This window comes from Grus americana, chromosome 1 (genome assembly GCF_028858705.1).
Source record: "Grus americana isolate bGruAme1 chromosome 1, bGruAme1.mat, whole genome shotgun sequence".
Classification (NCBI taxonomy): Eukaryota; Metazoa; Chordata; class Aves; order Gruiformes; family Gruidae; genus Grus; species Grus americana.
In genome coordinates this window covers 104724323-104748877 of record NC_072852.1, presented here as the reverse complement: position 1 = coordinate 104748877, position 24555 = coordinate 104724323, and the positions used below count along the sequence as shown (strand labels likewise).

At 37.0% G+C, this 24555-nt stretch overlaps 1 long non-coding RNA gene across 1 annotated transcript in view; it reads right to left on the bottom strand.

Annotated features, from left to right (window-relative positions):
• LOC129198948 (uncharacterized) overlaps positions 1 to 24555 on the bottom strand; it is a 44172-nt gene that overhangs the window by 7205 nt on the left and 12412 nt on the right. Inside the window, exons 2-3 of the long non-coding RNA XR_008574555.1 lie at positions 22646 to 22721; positions 9016 to 9360 (exon numbers count right to left, since the gene is read on the bottom strand). This is a non-coding gene — a long non-coding RNA (uncharacterized LOC129198948). The remainder of the gene's footprint in view (positions 1 to 9015; positions 9361 to 22645; positions 22722 to 24555) is intronic.

The window sequence follows — 24555 nt, the reverse complement described above, 5'->3', positions numbered from 1 at the left end:
AAGCTATTACTTAAGAGTAAATGGACAACAGATAAATAATCTTTCAATGAGATAAGCAAAATTTTTAAAAATTTTATATCTGACAGTATATTAAAAGTATCACGTAGAAATCCTCCTGAGGAATCAACACTTTATATATTCTCCAGGTGACAGAGCACTTTCTCCTTGCTGTATTTATTGTAATGTCTGGGGTTTGAATTGCAGTTTGCTTGTTTTTCCAATTTAATTACAGAGCTAAGTTTGAAACAAACTTCTCTCCATTGTGCATTCTATCTAGGTCTTCTTGCCTTGAAAAATCTATTTAGGAATGCAGCTGGAATAAACATTTATATACATTTATAAGTTTATCTAGTTATTTAGATGTTCACCTACTACAGAGTCTCTTACACAACATTTGTGTTCAAACAGTTCACTGTTTAGGTATGGAGGAATATAATTGTGGATTTTGGCAAGGGCGGTGCTTCTTATTTAATAGACTTTTCGCAAAATTCACCTAATTAAGAGCTAGCTTTAAACAAAAGATACTGATGTTGAAAATACAGAACCTTAGGAGTCTCAGGTAGTTACATTAGAATACACTAGCATCAAGCAGGGAAAGTATATTCTTATCCCTATCTTATTTTCAGGAGGCTCATGAAACCTGAGGGCTGCTTCTGGCAATTCACCTGGATGCCCTTTTTCCCTTTTATCAGTTCCACTGTGTTTTACAAAGCGTACAATGGCCTGTGGTGGCAGAAGATCACCCACAGAGTACAAGTCTGAGTCCAGCAGTGCACAGAATACACGTATGCAAGGCATAAATCTCAGGAGAGACAGAAAGTAACTTCTTCAGAATTAAAAGTAGAAGGGCCAGATTGTGGCATTGGCCTACACTGGAGGTGGTATGGAATGATATTCGCTTGTGGGAAAACACACTGAGCCTTCCTGATTTCTTTAGGAGTTCCCAGTGCTCTTTAGATGGTATGCTTATACTATCACACCCCGGTATTTTAGCAAGCTCTTCCCTATATGTCAAACCAACCGTAACATCAAAGGGGAACGAGAATAAAGAAGAGCCTGAAGTGGTGTCATGCACACAGGTGGCAACAAAACCCCTTTTGCCTTCTTCGTTCCTGTGGGTATTCATCAGGGCCAGGAACAATCTGTTGTTTCTCAGGTTCAGCTACACAGTTTTAAAAAAAACCTACCTACTTAGAAATAAACCATAGCAAACTAAGTCACCGTGAACTTTTTACATCTGTTCAATACATAATAATGAAGTGCAGGCTCATGGAACCCCCTTATTTTGCCAAGTCATTAGTTACATTGGCAAAGTTGATTTCAGGAAAAGGCAATGACGTTGGACTGAAAATGATGTTGACTCTCTGTTCTGTCACATCGTTTTGTTATTACAAAAGGAAGTTTGAAGCTCCAGATTTCTGATGCCAGAAAGTGTACACGGACGAGTGGGATGGAGGAGTGTGTGTTGTTCCTTGAGAAAAATAGGATCTTGCTTCCACTGCAGAATGAAAGCATTGAGAGGGAAATAAGACAAATATATAACACCATGGAACTTCATATTAACAAATTTAGGAGGCTTAAAAATAGGCTGGTAAAATGTAGGCATCCTAGACAGCTGTGCTTTGCTGGTGAAAGCACTTGACTTAACTTGAGGGTGCTTCCCAGCCAAGTCAGAATGATTTCTTGTTTTGTGGTAAAAAAAAGTGACACATTTCTACTCAGAATTAAAAGACGCAAAAAATTGATAAACAACAAACAAATAAGAAAGTATATATACAAACCAAAGTGCAGAACAAGGAAACCACACAGTTAGTTGTAGTTGCTACCACCTTATTCAGAAAACTAGTAGGTGGGATCCTATGGAACACAGCTCCAAAGGGCAGAGGAGCTCCGAAAAACTGGCAATTTTTTAAAGATGACATTCTCCAAGTACAAGAATAGTCCATCCCTATACTTAAGAAAACAAGCAGAGATGTCGGAAGACCCATCTCAGCTAAGCATGAAACTCAAGGCAGAGCTCCAATGAATAAAGGCACTATATATGAGGTGGAAACAGGGACAGACCACAAACAGTGGTGTTAAGAAATCCAAAGCTCCGTCAGAGTTGAGCGTTGCCAAGGGACATTAAGGGCAACAAGATCTTCTACTGCTGCATTCATAGGAAAATGGTGAATAAGGAAAATGTGGGTACATTTGTGGACCTTCATTGCGCTAATAAACCTTAATGGCCTTGAGCAGATTCACCTGGGGTTTCTGTCCACTGTACTCCCTTGCCCACTGCTCCAGTAGCTGCACTTCAGCTCAGGTCTGGACCTTTAGTCCTGGTCTGAGCTGCTTCATATGTATTCTTGTCTCTGGTTCTTTTTTCCAGCTGAACTTCTGCTTTGTGGACAGTTTGTCTCCTCTCACTCCTGTCTCTTGTCCCATCTCCTGCTGCTAGATGGACCCTGGACCTGGCTCGCTACTTCACCTTATTTGGAGACAGACTCAGGCTGGCCTAGCAGCATTCTGGTAGTATCTAGGAGTGATTACCAGGAAGATGGAGCCAGGCCCTTCAATGGTGCATGGTGGAAGAGAGGTTCAGACTAAATATAAGGAAAAACTTTTACCCCATGAGGCCAGTCAGGCAGTGGAGCAGGTTGCACAGAGAGATTGTGCAGTCTCTATCCTTGGAGGTTTGAGACGTGACTGGATAATGCCCTCGGCAACTTGGTCTGACCTTGTAGCTAACTGCCCTCTTAGCAAGGGATTGAACTTGAGACCTCCTGAGGGCCCTTCCAAGCTGAATTACCCTATGATCCTACAATTCTACCCTCAAGAAAATTAGGCTTCTCACTTGAAGCACACCTGTCCGTGTTGTTACAAGGAAAACCCTGTAGTGGAAGTTCGTGTTTTAAATACTATGCTACTCTTAGAAGTCCTTTTCACAGTGTACATACATGGAATCAAAAAGCTTACATTCCACATCAAGACAAAATTTAGCAAGTGTATGCAAAAGATGAAGGGAGTGCTAAAAGTTAACAGCGCTACTGAACACAAGATTACACAAACCACAGAAACAGAGAGAGAGGAGGCTGGACTTCAGGCTTGGAGAAATTTGCCAATTATTGAAAATATTTCTCATAATAAAAATAGGTATTATAGGTAGTTATTTTAAGTCATGTGTAAAACAGTTATAAATGAATGGATCAAAATTGCCTTTGTGTTACATAAATAACCAATCTAATCAAGGGAACAATAATAAATGGAAAAGAAAAAAATGATCCCCAAATTACTGGAAGAAGGGCTACTTCCGTTACTAGAACACAAGAAATGTGAACTTTGTAACATGTTACACCATAGTTCTTTTCTCTAACTCTAGCATATTCCCCAAAGAAGCAAAGCTATTTTCTTCCAAAAGTAATTCTTCACTCTTTTTTTCCCCTAAGCTTTCTCTCACTGCTGTGGTCTTCACCATCCTCAGGCCCCACACCTAAGCTCCTCCATTCTTTCCGGGTTACTGCCGTGACCAGGTGTGCCCTCCCAGCTGCTTGTCCTGCCCCAGTATCCCAGTTTATTGGCTATTATCCCAGACAGTTATGCTAGCGTACTTCACAGATGAGGTGTGTTTCCTCATTTGGGAACCAGTCTCACACCTACCACTCTCTTCCAAAGAACTTGCACCAAACAATTGCACCTTCAAACTAGCTAAAATTAATTGTGTGATCTTTCCAGTCTAAATATGCTGAAACTTGGAAACACCTCAAAGCAAATCTCTGATTCTCTATATAGTCTGCTAGACACATTGTCTTTTTTCAAATGCCTTCCAAAATGTTTGGGTTCTTTGGGTTTTTTTAAATTGACTTTTTAGGCATCTGGCTTAACATTGACAACTGAGACAAATTTCCGTTAGCACCAGATCTGAGAAAACTCCAAAGCTGGTAAATAAACTCCTGGTAATATATTCTTTAATGGACATTGTCACTTACATTATTTTGATATAGGATTTTACTAACACAGAATTAAACAGGCATAACAGAAAAGCTACTTATATGACAGGAATTATGCTATTAGTAATAAAATGCCATATTCCTAATTTTAAGTGCCAGGAAGAGCACTTTCCTTTCTCCTCCCAATATATTATATAATATATATAATATACATTTAAATAAAATATATATTATATTGATATAGATTCAGAATTGAAATGTGTCATCCATCTGAGGAAATTCACTCTAAAGGAATTTAGCAGTCCAAAGGAGAAGCCAGGCACAGCAGAACTGATACATTATTCAGGGCTATTATCTTTAGATAACAGTAACTAACATGGATTAAGATTTAGAGTTTGATTTTTAACAAAAAGAATCTTGGATGCAACTGTTCGAACTATTCAAGGAATAGTTTCATATCACAGAAATCAATAAGAAAAGCAGCACAGAAATTTCATAAGATAGTTTACACTGTGTTGGGGGGGGCTAAGAAGTTAAAGACAGAAGAATAAAGTACTGTGACTCATAGACCTCTTCCTCTGAAACCCATATGTTTGACTCATTCAGTTCCCTTTCTTCCACAGAGATGATAATGGTTCCATACTATGCAAGCATATGAGACTAATAATAGCATCCATCGTCATAACCATGCTATTAAGGCAGATGATGACAGCAGGAATAGGAAGACAACAGCATTGTACATAAATCACACAAGCCTAGCAGAAAAAAAAAAAAATAGAGAGAGGAATTCATTGCAAATCTTGTACACTCACTTCTCCTAGAGTCTCAGTAAGGAAAAGATTAAAGACAGGATCTTAAAACCAGTTCTGATATCAGCAGAAAGGGCAAAAGAGAGAGTTACAGGACAAGAAACAAGGTGCTGCAGAAGTTCCATCAACGGGGGAACAAGCTTCAAGGAGTAGCAAGAGACAAAAAAGCCACAGGAAGAAATTAAATTGTTCTATCTATAGCATGATAGCTAGAGAGTTTGACAAAGTGTTGGAAGAATAAATGTTTTCCCTAAAGCAGAAATGTCAGTGTATCCTCACTAGACCTAGCTGTGTGCCAAGAGCTTCAACAGTTCCAAGAAGGTGTACAACAGTATCCAGTCTATCATTTTAAATATAAGAAGTGATTCTGAATCACTGAGGCTCAATATTATAATATGAAGGTCAAAAGATTCAAAAGAAAAGAACAACATACACTGCTGCAGGTAAGAGAGGTCTGAAAAGAAAACAGTAAGAGTGAAGACAGAAAGAAATAGCACTATATTGACTGTTTTTAATTTTAAGTACGAATATGAATCAGTAAAGAAACAGCAAGTTAAAACTGACCAGTTCTCAATGGCAAAAGTAGTCTCTAAGGCAGCAAATAGGAGGAAGGTGTATTTGTTGTGAAAGATGTTCACAGCCTAAATGTTAACACTGTATTTGTGTCGAAAGTCAAACATCTACTTTTCAGCACACCTCTCCTAGAAGTTGAAAGGGGAAAAGGGGAGTGCCTCAGACAGCTGGGCAGCTAGGGTTGAGCTGTGGGTATCCAACCCAGATACAAGCTGCTCAGCAGCAGGGAAGGGAAGGAAAAAAAAAAAAAAAAAAAAAAAAAAAAAAAGAAGAAAAAACTATCAATGCTGCAGCTCAAAAAGAAATTGACACAGAATTAATTAAAAAGATACAGGTAAATGATTTCAAATTATGAATATGTGTTAGAGAAAAACAGTGTACAAGTTATATGAGTTAACAGTAAAGACTACAGATAATTAATCTACTCTAGATATTAAAAAAAGACTAAATATTCATGTATGAGAATGATCAATATTTAAAGGCATGTTATGACCTGCTTAATTATCATTGATTAATCAGTGATAATTAACAAGTGATTAATCAATGGATCTCTATAGAATTGAAAGAAAACAAGTTCCTACCTGAAAATAAGAAGGTACATAAGCAAACATTCCAGAAACAACTGAATAGAGGGAGACACTGTTTGGCAAGAAATACAATTCAGTCCCAATACACAGAAAACCATGAAGACTGGCATCCTTCTGGAGACCCATGGAGTTGTGAGGGCATGGCAGAGGCGCTGCCAGAAAGCCAGGCAGGGCTGAGATCGCACGGAATTATACCAATGGGCGGGCGAGAGCAGGAGAGGGGTGACGCTTACATCAACCAAAGCTTAGTGCAGGTAAAATCTGAAACTCAAACTACATCACCCAAATAGCTGTCAACAGTATACTTGATGATACATTGCAGTAGTGTGAGTATGACTCATTTCTCGAAAAAGGCACACAGTGATCAATTTCCAGAATTATTTCTAAAAAAATAAAAAATAAAAAAAAAAAATTCGTTTTATGCCATCGTATTTGCCAGAGCCGCAAAATGGCTGCAGATATTCAAAACAGGCGCAGGTGCACAATTCAACAGCTTTCCTTCGAGGCGATACAGATGGAGGTTGGCAAGAACTCTGACATGGTAGGCCAGGGGTCAGGTGAGGCCGGCTGTGCAACGCACAGCAGCCACAGGATGCGGGGGAGAAATGCATAATGCAGACACCATCGCTGCAGGGAAAACATTGAGTATCAAAAGGTATAGAAGTTGACCAAAATTGTAATTGCTCTGGGGACAGCACACAGTCATTAGGGTAATACACCAAACAAATTTGCAGATGTGAAGTCATGGAGCGCCTTAGGGATCACTGTGGAATAAACAGCAGCCAGCTGACATTGCACCGCCTCCTTCCGACCAAAAGGAGCAAAGAAAGAATATTTCCTATGCAAAGTAGAAATCAGGAGAAGAGCAGAAAGCTGAACAGGTTCAAACTGATCATCTCAGCGACAGCTATCGCAAAGAAAAATACAGGAAAGAAAACAAATTTTTATATGGCCAAATGTCTTAATAATGTACTATTGTAGGAACGCTACAGCCACCACTAAAGGCTGGTGATATGACATTCAGGTTACTACATTCCCTGCGTAAGGTGATCAAGTGATGCACTGGCAAATGAAGGCGGATTACAGAAGCAGCCCGCCAGCCTGCAGCATGTCATTTGTCAGTTGCTGATTCTTGTAAATGCCCTTTGCATCTCATCTGCAGAAGGAGATTTTTTTGACTTTTCCAGAAGCGAGCGCATGAGGTGCTGGAAGGACTGCACAGAGTGGATGACATAACTGACAAAATTCCAAAATATAAATTCACAAGTCAGCAATATAACAAAAAGTTCATAGCACCGCCTAAAAAATGTATTTGCAATACACAGCTGAATCTGCACTCATAAAATATCAAGTGGGAATTGCACACTTCAAAACCATTTTAGGAAAGAGGTAGCAGACGTGAAGCAAGATCAAAGGAAAAATAATCAATAGATTTTCCAGTATCTCCACAATTTGTCAAATATTTTGGGAGAAAGTAAAAATGCCTAGTGACATGAATTTGTACTGTGAGGCTTGACGTTTGCCACAGCATCAATATTCGGTTAATGAAAATGCCTAGAACGTAAGCAGTATGTGTATCCTGTGGTTTGGTAAACTTCATTCTCTCTCTATGCATGTGCTCCTTAATTTCTGTTACTGTTATCCTGCACGTTGTAGAAAAAGTAAGCACTGAATGAAGGATTAATACTTTCACCTAAGCATTGCCATATTATTGACTTCAAAATCCCTAGTATACATTGGGGTAAATAAAGGAAATCCCAAAACAAGTTGGTTTTGTTAGCATCCTCCTGCATGAAAGCCTATTAAAATCCCATTTTCCAAATTTCTAGAAGCCTAAAATGTTGTAAAAGTCAGGAAATTGGCAGAATTGGAATTCAGATATTATATAATTACTTTTCAGAGTTTTCATCTGTACTGTATTTTAAATTTAACTCCTGTTCTTACTAGATTCAAGAAAATAGATGAATAATTCAGCCTTAAAGAAGATTTTCTAGCTTGTAAAATCCCATTAAATTAAACAATCATTTCCAATGTATATCACAGTATGAGTAACTGCAGAAAGAAATATTAGTTGTTATGCAATACATTTAAAATCATTTCAGCGGCTATAGAGATTAGCATATGCTTCCACTACTGACCAAATCTGTCATTGAGGGTAGGCTTAAAAATACATGGTTCTGAATAAAGACTGAAAAAACAGTGGTGGTTCAGCCCAGAAAAGAGAAGATTTGGAGTAGGGCTTGCTTTCAAATAAAAGAATGGCACTATACCCAGTTTCATAATCAATCATTTTCCAGGAAACTGGAGAAGATCCACAAGAAATAATTTTCATTTACAGCAAAGATGTACATTGGACATTGGGAGGAATATTTTCTAACAATAAATGTTGAAATACCAGAATAAGTTCATCACTTGGAAAAAAATCCCACAGGAAAAGGTTAGATACACTTATTTTTTTGTGACTGAATAGACTAAGGTAATCTCTTGAAGTAATTTTGAGTCCTAGATGACTATGATAGCTCCCAAGATCAGTTCAGGGGTTGTTATATTTTCTTTCCATTTAATAATTAATATTTTGATAAGGCATTTCTTTTAATATATTTAGGCATTTGTCTCTGCTACTGATTAATTTCACACTTTTTTAGCTATATACTGAAATGGAGATTATAATTGAGTTAAAAATACGTATTTTAGGTCTTATCAGGGGTTTTTTACAATCAAATTACCAGTGAGTAATAAAGCTCCTTTTAGGTTTGTGATCTTTCTTTCTGAATAGCCCTTGTATTTCTGAACAAAGTTTCTAAATTGATCCACTTCTTATGACCTTTTGCCTCCTAGCACACTATTTGTGACTCCTTAAATATATTTTTCATAAATCAGTAACTCACTTCCAGTTTTTGTTTCAGTTTTTGACAGTCTAAGTTATCACTTGTCTGCTGGAACAGAGAGTAAAGCTGATTTCATTGTCAGTCAAATCTTAATCTACTGCTGCCCCTTTGTTAAACGATGTAATAATCTGTGTACAGATTATATCTACTCATTTTGAGTGCTTCTCAATTTCAGTATTCCAGTCTTTTGCTCAAAGTTTGAATTTATTTTAATAATACAAATCCATACCTGGTCATAAAGTCTTGATATTGCTGATCTTTGTTGTTGGCTTGCTATAGTACTCAGCAGTGAATTGCGATGGAAGAGAAACTAACCGAGGCAAATTTGTCTTCTCCTTTATTTTCTTTTCATATGTAAAACTAGTAGAGACAGAGCAATCTCACTTGTATGAAAATTCTAAATAGGAGGATGTATCCAAAAAATGAAAACTTCTTGGAGTGTCGTGAGCAAGATCCTGCCTCCAGAGGAAAACAGATAGCAAACAAATCCTTGTGCAGAGAAGGATGACACCAAAACAACCAATTCAGTGAGAACAGCTGTTATCCAGAGTGAACAGCAGAGTCAATACTCAGTCTAAATCCAAAAGAAACAAAATGTTAAAAGAAACAAAAGTCTTTGCAGAGGCACGGCTATTTTTCACGACTGTGAAAGAAAAGAAATGGATTAATAGCGGGTTTACTACAAATCATGCTTAATGTTTTATTCTTGCCTGTATAGCAAGTTCTCTGGAATAGGATGATCATGCATCTGAGTGAAGGATTATCTTATCTGTATATTATGTTGAAAGTCAAAGTCGATGTTCTATGAATGCATACAATTCTTACCAATAGACTGTATAGCATGCCCAGAGCAAGTACAACTGGTACACATGCAACATAAAAAGAAACATTTCATGGAAAACCTAAAATTATGACAACTTCAAACAATATGTTACATAATGGCAAATCCTTCAAGATTTAAGCTTAATGAAATCAAAGATACATAGGCTTAAAACTACTATTCAAGTTCTGTCAGCCATACTATTAACTTAGTTGGATATTTTTCATGTTGAATAGATTCTACTCATAAATGTCACCATAGGTGTATTTGTTCACCAGAACGTGTGTTAGTAATTTCCAACCTTTGAGCAAAGGTCTCCTGTTGTGACACTTCTGCTGCGATCAGGATGTCAGTGTGATTTGGGATTTCAGCTACCATGGCAGCTAAAATCCTGGGTGGAAGTTAAGATTCATTTACTAGTTTTTAGTAAGAAAGAGAGGAAGGAAGGAAGGAAGGAAGGAAGGAAGGAAGGAAGGAAGGAAGGAAGGAAGGAAGGAAGGAAGGAAGGGAGGGAGAAGGGGGGAGAGAGAGAGAGAAAGAGAAAGAGAGAAAGAAAGAGAAAGAAAGAGAAAGAAGAGAAGAGAAGAGAAGAGAAGAGAAGAGAAGAGAAGAGAAGAGAAGAGAAGAGAAGAGAAGAGCTTTCTGAGTATAGCAATAAGTTATTCCTTAAATTAGTAGCCACTTCTCAGCAGTATATCCTGAACTCCTTTACCACAAGCGTCTTTCATTTTGAATCCAAATTACCTGGGTATCCCACCGTAAATAGGAATTGTCATTCAATTAATAATAGGTGTAAAGAAGCATAACACTGTAAAGCAGTTACCACAATGCTTGATTTGTCTGATTTATTCTTGCTGTTTTCTAGTCAGTTTGGAATGATGAATGCTTTCTTTTCATTATTCTCTATTTGGAGCTATGCTGCTCATTTTCTCCCTCATATTCAGTTGGCAAAAGGTGAAATTCACACTTGGGACAATTGAATTATCAAAAAAAATCAAACATGATTTTCAACTATAGATGAATACATTATTCCTCTTTATTCCTAACTTCTTTCCTCCTACAAATCCTTGCCAGCCCTCCTCACACAGTGACATCACCTTTTTTGCGTGATGAAAATACAATACAATGTGTTACAGTCTTTTTTTAGTTAGTGGCATTTCTAGTTACAGAAATATTTAAAATAGGAATTCCTAACTATTTAAGATTTAGGTTTTTCACCTATTGTGAGTTTTTCATTGTAACAATTTTAACACGTAAAAAAATTGTGATGATAGATCTTCTGGTGTTTCTTTTATTGGTGATTTCACTGGACTTAAAAATTCTCTCACAAAGATGATATTTTTGATTCAAGTGGCCCAGTAATCTGAAAATTGTCTAGTCTTACAAATGACTTTACTCCCTGCCTATGTGCAACTTCACAGGGCAGGCTTCATACAAATTGGGTCACTGCAGAATCAGTTTCCACATTCTTCAAGTCAGCCTAACTAATAATTTTAGTCTTGATCCTTTGCTGAGCTTCATGCAATGAATTCTCTGCGTATACCAAGCCCCACTGGTATTAGCACTGGGTTTGGGGCTGTACTTCTTTTTCAACTCCTTAAGTGCTACTTCCAATTAAATTCACTGGACTGAAATGAAGATGGCATTTAGGGAACTGGTCATGGTTTTCTGTGCTTCAGAAAGTATGTGGGAAACTCTGAAAAGAAAATAAGAAAGGAAAACAGAAGAATGGAAGGCAATGTGAGCAGCAGTTTTTCTCTTGGTGTTTCTACAGCATGTTTGAACACCCACGTAAGTCCTCTTTGACTTTATTTTTTCTGCCAACTTTCCCTGACCGTGACATTTTTTATCTCTTCCCTTTGGTCTTTAATTTCTGAAACAGAATATAACACTAGAAATCTAGTTTCCATTTTAAAGGAAACAATGGAAAATTATCACTGTCTTCCCAAGACAACCTCAGTTACACCTTTAAAAGAAAGCAGAGGTGCAATTTCTCTCCATAATGCCAGGGTGGCTTTGGTTCCACTGAGAACTGCTTCTACCAAAGAGGTAACATCCTGTGACAGTGCTGCTCAACGTGGCTGCCGGCTTTGCAGGAAGGGTTGCCAGGACTGGCTTGTTGTAAAGCTGGAGGAGAGATGCACCTAGATGTCAAAAGCTTTGCAGGAAGGGTTGCCAGGACTGGCTTGTTGTAAAGCTGGAGGAAAGATGCACCTAGATGCCAAAAGCTTTGCAGGAAGGGCTGCCAGGACTGGCTTGTTGTAAAGCTGGAGGAAAGATGCACCTAGACGTCAAAAGTCTAGGGGACATTTCCACTACAATTTCTTGAAAGAGAATCCTTCAGGCTTATCCTTGATTCTTCAGCTATAGTTTTAGAAGTTTGACACACATCACACAAACACTTAAACCCACCAGAGAGGGGCTGGAAGTCCCCTGTGCATTTCCTAAGCTTCCCCATACACAAATACACTGATAACTCCGTGTAGCTGATTATGTTGTCTCGGTCAAACACATATACATAAAATTAAAAAGTAGAAAAATGCATATTTATTACTAACTAAAAAAAAAATATGTAGCAAGAATGCAGTGAGTCTTTCTAAACTCCGTATCTATCACGTTAGTTTTTTATTGTTTATGTCCCCCGTAATGTTTCTTAGTCTCATTTGCTCAGTCTAGATCCAGTATTACAGCATGAGGTACTCTTGCTTTCTCCTTATAGGACAGGTAGCTAGCTATTGCCTTTTGGTCTACTTTTACCTATTGCCTCTACTTCCCTTATTTGAAACCATAACAGAAGTTGAAGCTTCCACCTATGGGAAGCTTTAAACATCTGTAACCGGTGTGATTGCACTACCACGTACAGAACTGACCCTGCTATGCCCTTAATGTAGTACAGCACTAGCACCTCTCCTCCTCCGAGTGACCACGAAACACATGCTGCTGACAACAGGCCCGTATTTGAGCATTTATGTATGAAACTACACATCTTACAGGAGGCACAAATACAAACAGCATTATGGCTAGTAGAAAGATGGGTGTCTTCAAGAATTTTTTTCCTATTATTTCTCTGAAACAAGTCTGTCTTGGGACATAATGGCCAGGGGCATGAAGGCTGGTGCACGGTTAAGAAACCAAAAGCAGTTGTGTGAATGGATGGCAGGAATCTTTCTAGTGTCTTAACAAGATACACTAGTACTTAACACCAAGAGAGTTACGATGTTATCACAAGAATTGTCAACGCTGACTTTTCATATGATGTATCTTCCAGGCAGGTAATATGTTTATATACACACTCCCACATAGTGAATACACCATGTATTTAACACAATACTGGAATTTAAATGCGCTGAGGTTATATGCCAGCTTTTTAGTGATGCACAGTAACACTATGAAAGCCATCTGTTAAAACTGTGGTAAGACTATAGGCAGTTAAACTGCTAAATGTTATTCGCCTGTCTTTTTTAGTTCTCCCTTCTGTTCACTGAGACTCACTGGAGCATGTGTAGTATTCTGCAACTCACTGAAATAGGAGGTACAGTATTCGGACTAGTCTGCTATCAGAGAAACAGCGCTATTTTGTCATTTTTCCTAAATAAGTCTCAGAGCAATTGAGAATGATGCTACCTGGAGGTCGCTGTTATTGCTTGACTCTCCAGTGATGGCCAGCTCAGAATTTGGGAACTTACACAGCATTACTCATCCCAAATGTATGCTTGCTCTTGTGGTGTGAAGAAAGTGGTTAGCCAGAAAAGAAGTACTGGTTAAGGTCAAGTCTGAATTGTTTGATATCAATTCCATTCATCTCATCAAGATTTTATTCCTAAGGGAGTTCTTTTCCAGAAAGACTGATGTTGTCTTCAAGCAACTGCGTGCCTCTGTGCTCTCGTTCAATCTAGCTCAAGAAAACCAGCCCAAGTTGGAGGGAAAGCAATAATATTGTAAGAGGAAGGGGGTGCACTCAAAACCAGCATATTGTTTATCACTTTTCCTTCTTTCTGTTCTGAAGTATAAGTCTAAAAGCTAGAGAATAAAAGACAGTGCGGAAAAGTGGTAGCTTTAAGACTGAGTGATACCCCTAAAAAATCAAGGACACTTACGGAAATTGTCGCACCCTTCTCACCTGAGAAAGTTTAAATGTGGGGCTTTTTCACCAAATACAACATAGTTGCAAAAAACCATCCACTCTTAAATACCCATGTTTCTATTTGAATTCTTCTACCAGTTGTGTGAGACATTCCAAAAAAGCTGAAACCTCATTCTCATTCAAGATATCAGCCAATCAAACTATGAGGTCTAATACAGAATCCATAGTTTGTAAGTAAGATATCAAATGTTATGTCACCAGGGCAGGTATAAAACCCCACGCTTTGCATGCTATAATTAATGTAAGCTATATTAACACTAATGGTAAGCTTTTTCAAAAACCTCAGTTTTCATGACTGCCAGAACTGAAGTTTAATGCAAGTCCACACAAAATGCAATGAAAGCCCACTTTTTAATACAGGTTCAAAGAAAAGGTTATTTGTATTCAACTTCAGTTTACCTATGTAAAGAGAACAAGACATATGGGGTAAGAACATGGCTTCATAAACTAATTTCAGATTGCTCTAGCTACCTCTTGAGACACTGCAGATACTAGCTTTGCTTCAAACACAGTCTGCAGACATTTTTTGGGGGGAAAAAAAAAAAAGATATGTACTACTTTTTGGAATTAGGTCTTTAAACTGTTTTGAGATATTTTCACTTTTAAAAAGATGGTTATATTTTCTTTCTGTTTGAGTCCAGTAAAGGGACACCTACAAATGTGAGTTACCAAAAGAAAACAGTATTTTCCAGCAAGGTCACAGGATTTTGTCACAGACCTTGCCAGTCTACTGAAAACCAAAGGCCCTAATCTTTCAAATTTTAACATGTAGTTTCAACTTTATTGCTGTGCATCCTATTCAAGTTAGTAACACTTCTTACAGTGGAAAGTATATACATGAATATTTACAGGATTGTTGGCTAACTATGCAGAGGGATAGCTTGTCAGGGAGGGAGGGAAGGAAACAAGCACCTCTGTACTCACATCTAGGTATAGAAAGTTTTGACATATTCTAGCAAATTCCTGAGAGAAGTACTTTATATATGAAGTGACAGATCCAAGTTTTATAGACACCCTAATAAACCACCAGACCTGTATTCTGACAGGAAAAATAATAAGCTTAATACTTGCTTGAAAAGCACATGTAAGAAATCTTAAAGTAAACAGTAGTATTGAACAAGTTTCATATGTAAGGGGAGTGGTGGGGTCTGTCTGATCACTAAACTCCACGGCAGACACGACAGGGGAGAGAGCCTTCCTGACTGTGCAATGTCATTTCTTTATGCAAGATGAACCAGATGAATTCCAACCGTTTCAATGCGAAATTAAATTCTTACATATATTATAATTTTCGGATAAGAAAGTAGTTCAGGAACGCTGGACAACACTAATGATTAATGTTTGTGATGTCTATACATGTACCTCTCAAGGGTAAATTTTCTGCATGGTTCATTATTAATGCAAATTGCATGCCTAACTCCCTGTGCACCATGCAGAAAATGTGCTCCTTTACATCTATCATGATAGAAAAAGTAAGAAAATATTTATTTTCCTATTTAAAAATTATATTCAAAGTATCTCTGATAAGAAGCTAGTAAATATGCAAAACAGCTGAAGAGAAAACTAAGTAAAAGTGGAAAGAGGTTGTAGCAACAATTTATTCAGGACACAATAAGGTGATTTGCAATATCTTAATGTAAATAAAAGCATTCTTTAAGGTTATATCTTCTTACACTTTGAAAACATGGAGTATATTTTCTCTGTTTCTCCAGTAGCAATTATATAAGGTAATATAATGCATATTATGTACTTAAAACTACTATTAGAGAAGCAAAGAAAAAACCCCACAGATAATCTTTTTCCTACACTACTGAAACACACTGAGAAAGCATTTCTAGAGAAAGCAAGGTATAGAACCACAGTGCTTTATTAAGCCTTGATATGAAGGAGTTCCCCATTTTAAAATTGTTGACTCTTGATCAGACAGAGGTCCCCCTTCAAAATACTGGTAAGTAATTGAAATGTTCAGTTTCTGAATAGAGTTACTGAAGTTCAGATTAATCCTTCTCGCTGCCCTACATATGAAACTTCAGTCAAATAAAACATAAAATCATAGAATATCTCAAGTTGGAAGGGACCCATAAGGATCATCGAGTCCAGCTCCCTGCTCTGCGCAGGACTGCCTGAAACTAAATCATATGACCAAGAGTCGTCCAGACACTCCTTGAACTCTGTCAGGCTCGGTGCTGTGACCACTTCCCTGGGGAGCCTATAGTAAAATAAAATGTGAGTTGAGTGTCATGAGATAAAAGAATATGTCATTTAACTGATACAAACTGCAATATCTCAGAAGACCTATCACAATATTAAGCACAACGTTGAAGATATGGCCTGGGAAAAACGTTGGGTTTTGTTTTTTTTTTAAAAAGAATAAAATATTCTTTACATATGAAATACACACAAATATACCATGAAAAATCAGATGAACAACAGTGGAGGGCAGAATAAATTCCCAGGAAAAATAGTATTGTAGTAGAAACAGAGCAGCCTTGGAAAGTGGGATACTCCAGGACTATATGGAAAGAAAACATGATTATGATTTGCTTACAGAGGACTGGATCGATGAATAATGATGCAGCAAAGCCCTTGGTGATGCAAAATTAATCAGAAGAGTCAAAGCTAGAACAGATTCCTAACAGTTACAGAAAAATCTCACAAAATAATGTAGTAAAATGGGAAATGGAATTCAGTAGCAGTAAATGCAGAAGAATGTATGTGTGGCAGAAACCAAACCACCTCCTACATATATACAAAGACAGCCCCTTCCTCCCTTTCCCCCAACATATGCACAGAAATACACAGAGATAAGCAATTTCCATTCAGGCATTGCCTAGTCACTGCCTGGTTTTTCTATTGAAACACTGATAGTCAGTGTCAAGTAGCAACAAAGCAATGTCAGAAAATATCAGGAAAGGAAATGAGGACAAAACAAAACCACAGCATGCCACCATATGAATCTATGGGTGCCCACATTTTGAATACTATCTCTCTGGCCGCTGTTTCTCAAAAAACATACAGAATAACTGGAAAAGATACAGAGCAAGTCATAGGAAGATTGAAGGCACGGGATGCTCTCTTACCAAAGAGAGATTGAACAGAATGGAACCGCTTAGCTTGGAGAGGAGGGAAGGAACGTTTGTCCAAGGTGTGAGGAAATCATGAAGGGGTGATGAACTGAGTAAAATGTTACTCATCCAATGAAATTGTCAGGTAGTGGACTTAAAACAAGAACAAGAACAAGAAATAGGCTTAATACAAATAAAAAGAGTACAATTTACAACACATTTAAAACTGTGGATGATTTTGCCACAGAATAGAGACAGTTGCAGAAAAAAAACTCCATTGAGAGAATGTTAACAAGTTGGCTTTGATACATTTCATACAATTTCTCAGGAAATTCCTAAATTGCTAATTGCTAGGAAATGGAGGAACGCATCATGAGAAAGATCTTCATATTGTCAGCCTTGCCCTCTTTCACTGGACGTTTGCCACTGGCCATTGTTGAAACCAGGAGACTGAGATGGATGGAACTCTGGAATGACATAATTGGGTAATTCCCATATTTCTAGATTTCTACATGAAAAGTCAGACTTTCTGTTCTTCCATCAGCTGCTTTCATTCAAGCCTGGACTTTCTTTATTTTGCATTTATTAACAGCTTATGTCTTTCATCACTGTACAGATAAGCAGTTGCTGAAACCAAGATAAGTTGTCTACATCTACAGTCATAAATTAAGTGCAAGCATAATACGCAACAATTAAATAAAAATTTTAATAAATCCCATTGACGGTTGCTATCTGTAAACACTTGAGACATTTCTGAACAGATTTTACCATTATTTGCTAACTAGGAACAGCATATTATGATGTAACATACCATATCTCCATATCGGACAACATCTAAATCTCCTACCTATTGAAAACCAATTGTCTACTCGATTCCCAAGCTATCTTAGGACCTTTTTAGTATCACTGCCCAGAGGATGATTCTTAAAGTTACTAAGGATGATTCTGTTAGATGTTACTAAGGAACCTCAGTGCCATCTTAGAACCCTCCTATGCAGTTTTCAGCTCTCTCATATGAACAGGCTAAAACTGGATGTGTGTCCTGGTTTCAGCTGGGATAGCAAAAACAAGGAGGAAAAGCAAAAAGAAATAAGATATAACTTGCATTAGGGCTTTGTATAACAGAATCAAGTAGAAAGCAGTACAGGGTATAGAATGCTAAAATGTAACAAGTCAGTAACCACATTCTGTAATAAACCAAGTTTCTAGATGGTCTTCAGATGTAACCTTGCGTAGATTATGCAGTCTTGAACAAATCCTAGACTGGCTTCGTTTTGTTGCTCTCTGGACATCTGGACACTGGACTTATTTGTTTTCCCACTTTAAGTGGTCTCCTGTCATGTAATGAAAATGAGAAAGATTGGTCATAAATTGCTCTGATTTGGAACTCAGCACTACAAATCATCTTTACTTCTGTGGAAAACCAAATAAATTCAAATTGCTTATACTGGTTAAACCTATATACCCACTTTTCGTCATTTTTTCTGCTGTTTCTTCCCTACAGAATGAAAAATAATGTTTGAGACAACCCATATGAAAGTACTCAGTAGTATGAAATTAAACAGTGGCTGTAACACTTGTGCAAAACTTAATCTGCAAAAAGTGGAAGAATCTAATCTTCCTATTTCAATTTATATCCCCAAATCTAAGCAAGATGACTGAATGATGAGGTAATCTTATTTTTGTGATTTGATATGGTTTTAAATGAAAACTTTTTTCCTCAGTTCTCTTGGCTATTCCATATTACTAGTTGGGGAAGTAGGAAAAGAATTAATTAAATCAGAATGTATTATTTTATCTATTTTTTCCATCTACTACCACTTGACAGAACTTTGTTTGAAGGAGCTAAGAGTATGGTATTACTGTTATAGTAATTTATTTTTCTAAATGAGAAGTGTTGGTTGGCTGAGAGGCACTGTAAGTATTTATGTCACGTTCTCTGTACAACCAGTCCAAACGCTGATGGCATACAGCGGCTAGCTGGAGCCTCCATTCAAACTAAGACAGTCTACATACTGGGTTGCTGGCTGTACAGAGCTTAACACATCAATATTTAAAACAGTCCACAGCCAGCACACACGGTAGCATTTTCCTTTTCTGTGAAGAGATAGCAAGATTCCATACAAACAGACGAAAAATATAAAGCTATTGTTTCTGTACACTGAACAGCAAATATTATTCTCTCATATTTTGTTTTCTGTTATTCAGGGGATGAGTAATAAAGCAGATATTTCAGTAAGTTCCAGTGAAAGAATAAACTTGCATAGCTCCTAATCAATCATATTATCCCACATGGACCAGAACATCCCATCACATGGAACAGCGCAGGGGCGTAGCCCCACTTCAGTGGAAAAATTCATGTAAAGGCCACAGGAGCTAATGGGTTAATGTTAAAACACTTAGATTTGAACATATGCTGCATCTTTTACTCCTTTAGTACCTTCGAAAGCTGTACTAGCTAGGAATTCTTGCATCATGCTGAGGAGATACAAAAAGGATATCAGGACAATAGACTTTCACAAAGACATCAGTAAATTATCCTCGGCATTTGCCCAAGGCTTTGAATCATTAGGAAGAGAAATATTATTATGCTAGTTTTACTGTTATTGTACTAGGTTTAATTGTAAGATTAATAAGCACGAAATAGAAAAAAGTAGATATACGGAAAAAGAATCTTATCTGTGGATGAGAGGTACTGGCTGTAGTACATATGGATATGGAAAGAAAAAGTAAAAGCTTTCAGCAAAGTTTCAGTTAGAGTACATTATTCCCCAATATAAAACATGCTTTTTGATTTTGTTAGCTTCAAGAGATCATATAGTTAATGATATACAGCGGCTAAATTAATATATATTGGGAAAACAGTTGGAAAGAGGTTACTAAAGGAGTGCCACAAGACCATTACAGCCTATTTTGTTCAATTGATAAAGAATGAGAGGTAAATTGCTAAAACATGTTGATAACAAAACACAGAATGAAGGAGGGTGAATCAACATAAAAAAAAAAAGACAGTATAAGTCAGAAAGTGCTGGAAAAGCTAGCAGTAATGACATGCAATGCAGTGTAGAGAAGTGTAAGACAACAAGCCCAGGGCCAAAAAAAGAAAGGAAAAAAAGGACAAGCTATTATACACTCTCTACAGTAACACGTTATACAACACTAAACAAGCAGAAGTTCTCAGGAAGCAGTGTATAAAGTTCTATACCTTTCAGAATACTATTTAATGAATGAAAAAACATACTGAATTATGGACTGCATAAATGGATGCATCACATATAAGACAGAAGATATTCCTCTGCAGTATTATTATAGCAAAACTGTATTTGGATATTTTGTATAGCTCTTGTCCCTTTCACTAGAACTAACAACTTGTGAAGGAAACCACCAGGATGCAGAGAATCAAAAGTATTTTCCATTCAAATAGGTAAGAGAACTTAGGTCTTACTTTGGAAAAAACCTAAAAAGTAAGAGAAACACTAAAATTCTTTGAGCTAGTTATCCTGAGGGACCTAAATGGCATGGGGATATTGGATTTCCATTAATTTTCTGATCTTCCATGAGATTTCCCCACAGATACCAAGCCATTCACAACAATATTCTTGACTATATGACCTTCAAGCAGAAGTCTGGTACATTAATTGACATTTTTAAGTACCATTCTACCTTCTCTCTTTTTTTCTTCATATGGATGTGTCTAAGCAATTATAACTTGAAGTTTTATGAGTCATTCCTAATAGCAATTAATTCTGTGACTACTAATGACTGTTCTTCCTGCTGTGTCCATCACTACTCCCAGACTAGAACTATTCCCGCCTATTTCAGATCAGCAAAAACCATTTTTCTCCCCAAAGCATGAAACATACACAGCTCTAGGTTGTCATTTCACATCCTTTCCGGTCAGTTTAAATCATCAGGAAATATAAACTGTTCCTTTTCTGCTTGTTTACATTTTAGGTTGCTAAGGTGCATTCCTGAAAACTTTCTTGAATTTCAAGTATCAGCTAGCATAGTAGAAAAACAGATGGTTTTTCTTTTAATATTCCTCTTTCTGACATGTGCCATAGTATGACACAGGCTCTGATTTTTAGGCAACGCTTACTATTTGAGGAGCCCACTTCATATGTGGAGGACTCCTGACATTAGAAACATTGCATACCTGTTTTAGAAATGCATCATTTGCCACAGTTTATTTTTCTAATTTTTCAAAAATAGTATCTATACCAAAATCAACAGCAACTTTTATTGTTGAATGCTATAAAGATTAGTTTCCAGACGTGGAATTTTTAGACTACCAGAGGTCTGCCTGTGTAGCATTTGCAGTATCAGAATTTGAACACAACACATTCTCTCCACATGCTGAGCTCCTGAAATGGAAAGCAGAGAAATTCTCAACAAATATAAAAGAGCAATATCATAGGAAAAAGTAATTAAATACTGAAAACTACCACCAGATGGGAGAGAAGTTGGTAAATCCAAATGACAGCTTGATCATGGACAAATTCATACTAAAAAAGAAGAGTTCGGCAATTTCAGAGAAATTTCTGATTGTTTAAGCATGAACTTCAACGAAGTCATGTGGAAGGTGGATGATGCATCCGCGCATCGCTGACTATATATTGCTAAGCCTTTTTCAAGTGGGACAGATACTAAATGTCAGTTGTATTATACAACTGACATATTCAGGACATGCTTTAACAACACTCTTCCATAACAAAAGGTCACGTAGACATCACTTAGAAAAGGAAGTCCTTCTTAAAACAATGTAGAGAAATATCTAGTCTGTCAATACAATAGTCAAAGGACTGAATTGCACAGTCTAATGTTGAAATAATGAACAGTAGTAGATGCCTTATGCACCTAAGAATGCAAATGCTAAACAATTAAAAACATAAATACATTTTCCATATCAATTATTATTTCCTTCACAAAAAAAAAATCATGTACTTTGGCTGATTCTTCTTGTGCATAAACATATAAACTGGGAGTAGCACCAGTGAAGTACAGGACAGCTCAATTGCTCAGTTGTGGACTACTTATTGTTTCCTATTCACGAAATGTTCACTAATATTAGTTGATGAATTTACAAATTAAAATACCTCAAGTGTGATGTTATTACTTTAATGTGAGTAAAGTTTATCAATTTTAACTGATATCAGTAGAAATAACATAGTAGACTCAGGGCAATATATTTCAAGACAATGAATTTACTTCATGCTACTGTATAAGCATTTTTACGTCAAAAGTCATGCTTTTGGAAATTCGAAAAGTAGAAAGAAACAGAGATAGCTATATGTACATTTAAAGGCCGGGTTTTCTTCAAGAAAAATCTGTACTTTCTGCAGTAAAAGGAAAAAGCATTACCTGTCTTGATATGGAAAAATTATTCTAAATATTACAATCCAAACAGATTTTGTTATATTGTTAATTTAATGAGGCTTGTTTGGACTTGATAGAAAAGACACACTGGCACTGGATTTGGGAAAAAAGGCTATATCATACATACCCTTATATAAGCTTGACTACTTCTGAGTCTGTCTAGTTTTATGAATGAAGTTTTAGGCAGGTAAGGACTGTATTTTGAATAAAACCAAGCTACAATTGGAACTGTCTCATCTATATCCCTATTATCTTTTAATAACTTTGCTTCTTATAAATATAAATCTATCATTTCTTGTTGGGATTATCATAGAGGTTTCTTCATGAAATGTAAATGACAACAGCACAAATAACTTACAGGCTTGTTAGCTGGTCCACTACAAGTTAAGTGGGAGGGAAGCTTGAGGATATGAGTATATAGGACTGAATTTGGAAGGAAGAAGAGAATACGTACCCTAAGAAGTTCTTGCCAAATTTCTAGGTCAGTGGAGTGACAGTCTTAAACTCTGCTGTGAGGATTGCCACAATTTCTGCAGGAGAGAGAGAGAGAGGAGAGACACACAAAGCGAGAAAGAAAGAGAATCACCACCTGAGCTACAGCACCAATCTGATATTGTTTTCAGGAAACAAATGAGATTCCAAACCAAAATTCCCACTGTAATTGAAAGAGGGCTTTCCTCCATTCAAAGGGAAACTAAAGAAAAAGTGCTTTGTTTAAACTGCTTAGTGCCGTAGTATCAAAGCTTCCATCCCTCAACATTCAACCAGGCTCGTACCATTCTCTTCAAGAAGATGCTAAGGAGGAAGACAGCACCAAGGAACATGTGTTTTTCTTATAAATATTTAACACTTAGCTGTTAGCCTTAAATTTGCCCCCTATTCAGCTATTTTGTCCATACATCTATTATTTGTTTGCTCTAAATTATATTTATTAAAACTATTTGATGTTGTCCCTAGTGTTCCTGCATACTATTCTTAATAATCCTTTCCAGTTTGCAGAATTTTAATCAACTTTCTAAGATGCTCTGCTTCTGGTCAAGTGATAGTTTTCTGCAAACAGGGTGTCAAGTAGAACTTAGTCACAACTTGGTTGTGGCAACAGGACAGGTCCTTCCACGTGGTGATGACCCAAGCAGCGCAGTGAGAATAGGGGGAAAGCTTAGGCTACTTTCACTGGGAGAAACAGCAAAATGCTTGTTTTCCTACTGAGGCTGAAATGAGTTTGAACTGCTACTTGGAAAATCCAGGATTTGATAGTTCTTGATTTTCCTGTGTTGAAAATAAGGGGGAATTTAACTCATTTACAGAATCCCATAGTCTGCGAAAAATTCAAAACTATAGAAAACACAGGTTGTTGAAAGCAATTTCATTTAGTACCTTCTGAAGGTTACTGAAGTTCAGAAAGTTCAGTTGTCAATGAAGGAGGAAAATTTCATTCTAGGTCCACAAAAATCCTTGCAAATCTAATGTTTTTTTTCTTTTCCCTCCTGCATCTCTAAAATGCACCAAAACCCCATTATGCTTTCAATCATTAAGTTGATAGAATTCAATTCATTTGAAGAAATTCTTGTCAGTAAGGCAATGTATATGCTACCGAGTAACAAGACACAATAAGAACGGCTCCACACAACAAAACTGTTCATTCTGAAAATATTATAAGCAAATGGGTGAGGAGGGATTTCTTAGACTAACTGTAGTTGTAGTCCAGCTTGGTGTATTAAACGTCCATGAGCTAGTGAAGTGCGTAAACTATATTCTCAAACTTGCATTATGATTTCGTTTCATACAGATGAAATCTTGCTTGTACACTTCCAAGACCACTCCATGATGCTACACAAAGCACAGTAAGTGTGGATGATCTGGAGATTCACTGCAGCAGCACGCAGGATCAAAAATAAAACACATCAGTGTAAGCACACCTTAAAGTTTCCATACAGTCAGAATTTAGAAAAGTAGCTAAGTGTCTGCATAGTTTTAAGCACAGGAATGGTGTCTATGATTTTCATAGAAAGGCTCTTAAGTTCATGAACTTGGCTAAGTTTATATGCCTCGTTATCTGTATGCTTTGTTAAAATACAGGCCAGCATCGTTCTATGAAAATGTTTTTTACATTGCAAATCCATGTAGAATTTTAAGCTAAATGATATGTTCTGAAATGCAAAAACATCCTGCACGTTCTTAATATTTATGTAGATAGTTCATTTATCTAGCTATTTGTTTCCCTTACAGTACAGAAGTACTTTCAGTAACAGATGTCTTAATGAAAAGGAATATGGCAACATCCTCCTCATCTTCTCTCAGAAGTATGCATGTGCAGTTAATACCATCAGCTTGGTAATCAAATGTTAGAATGACTAAAAGGTT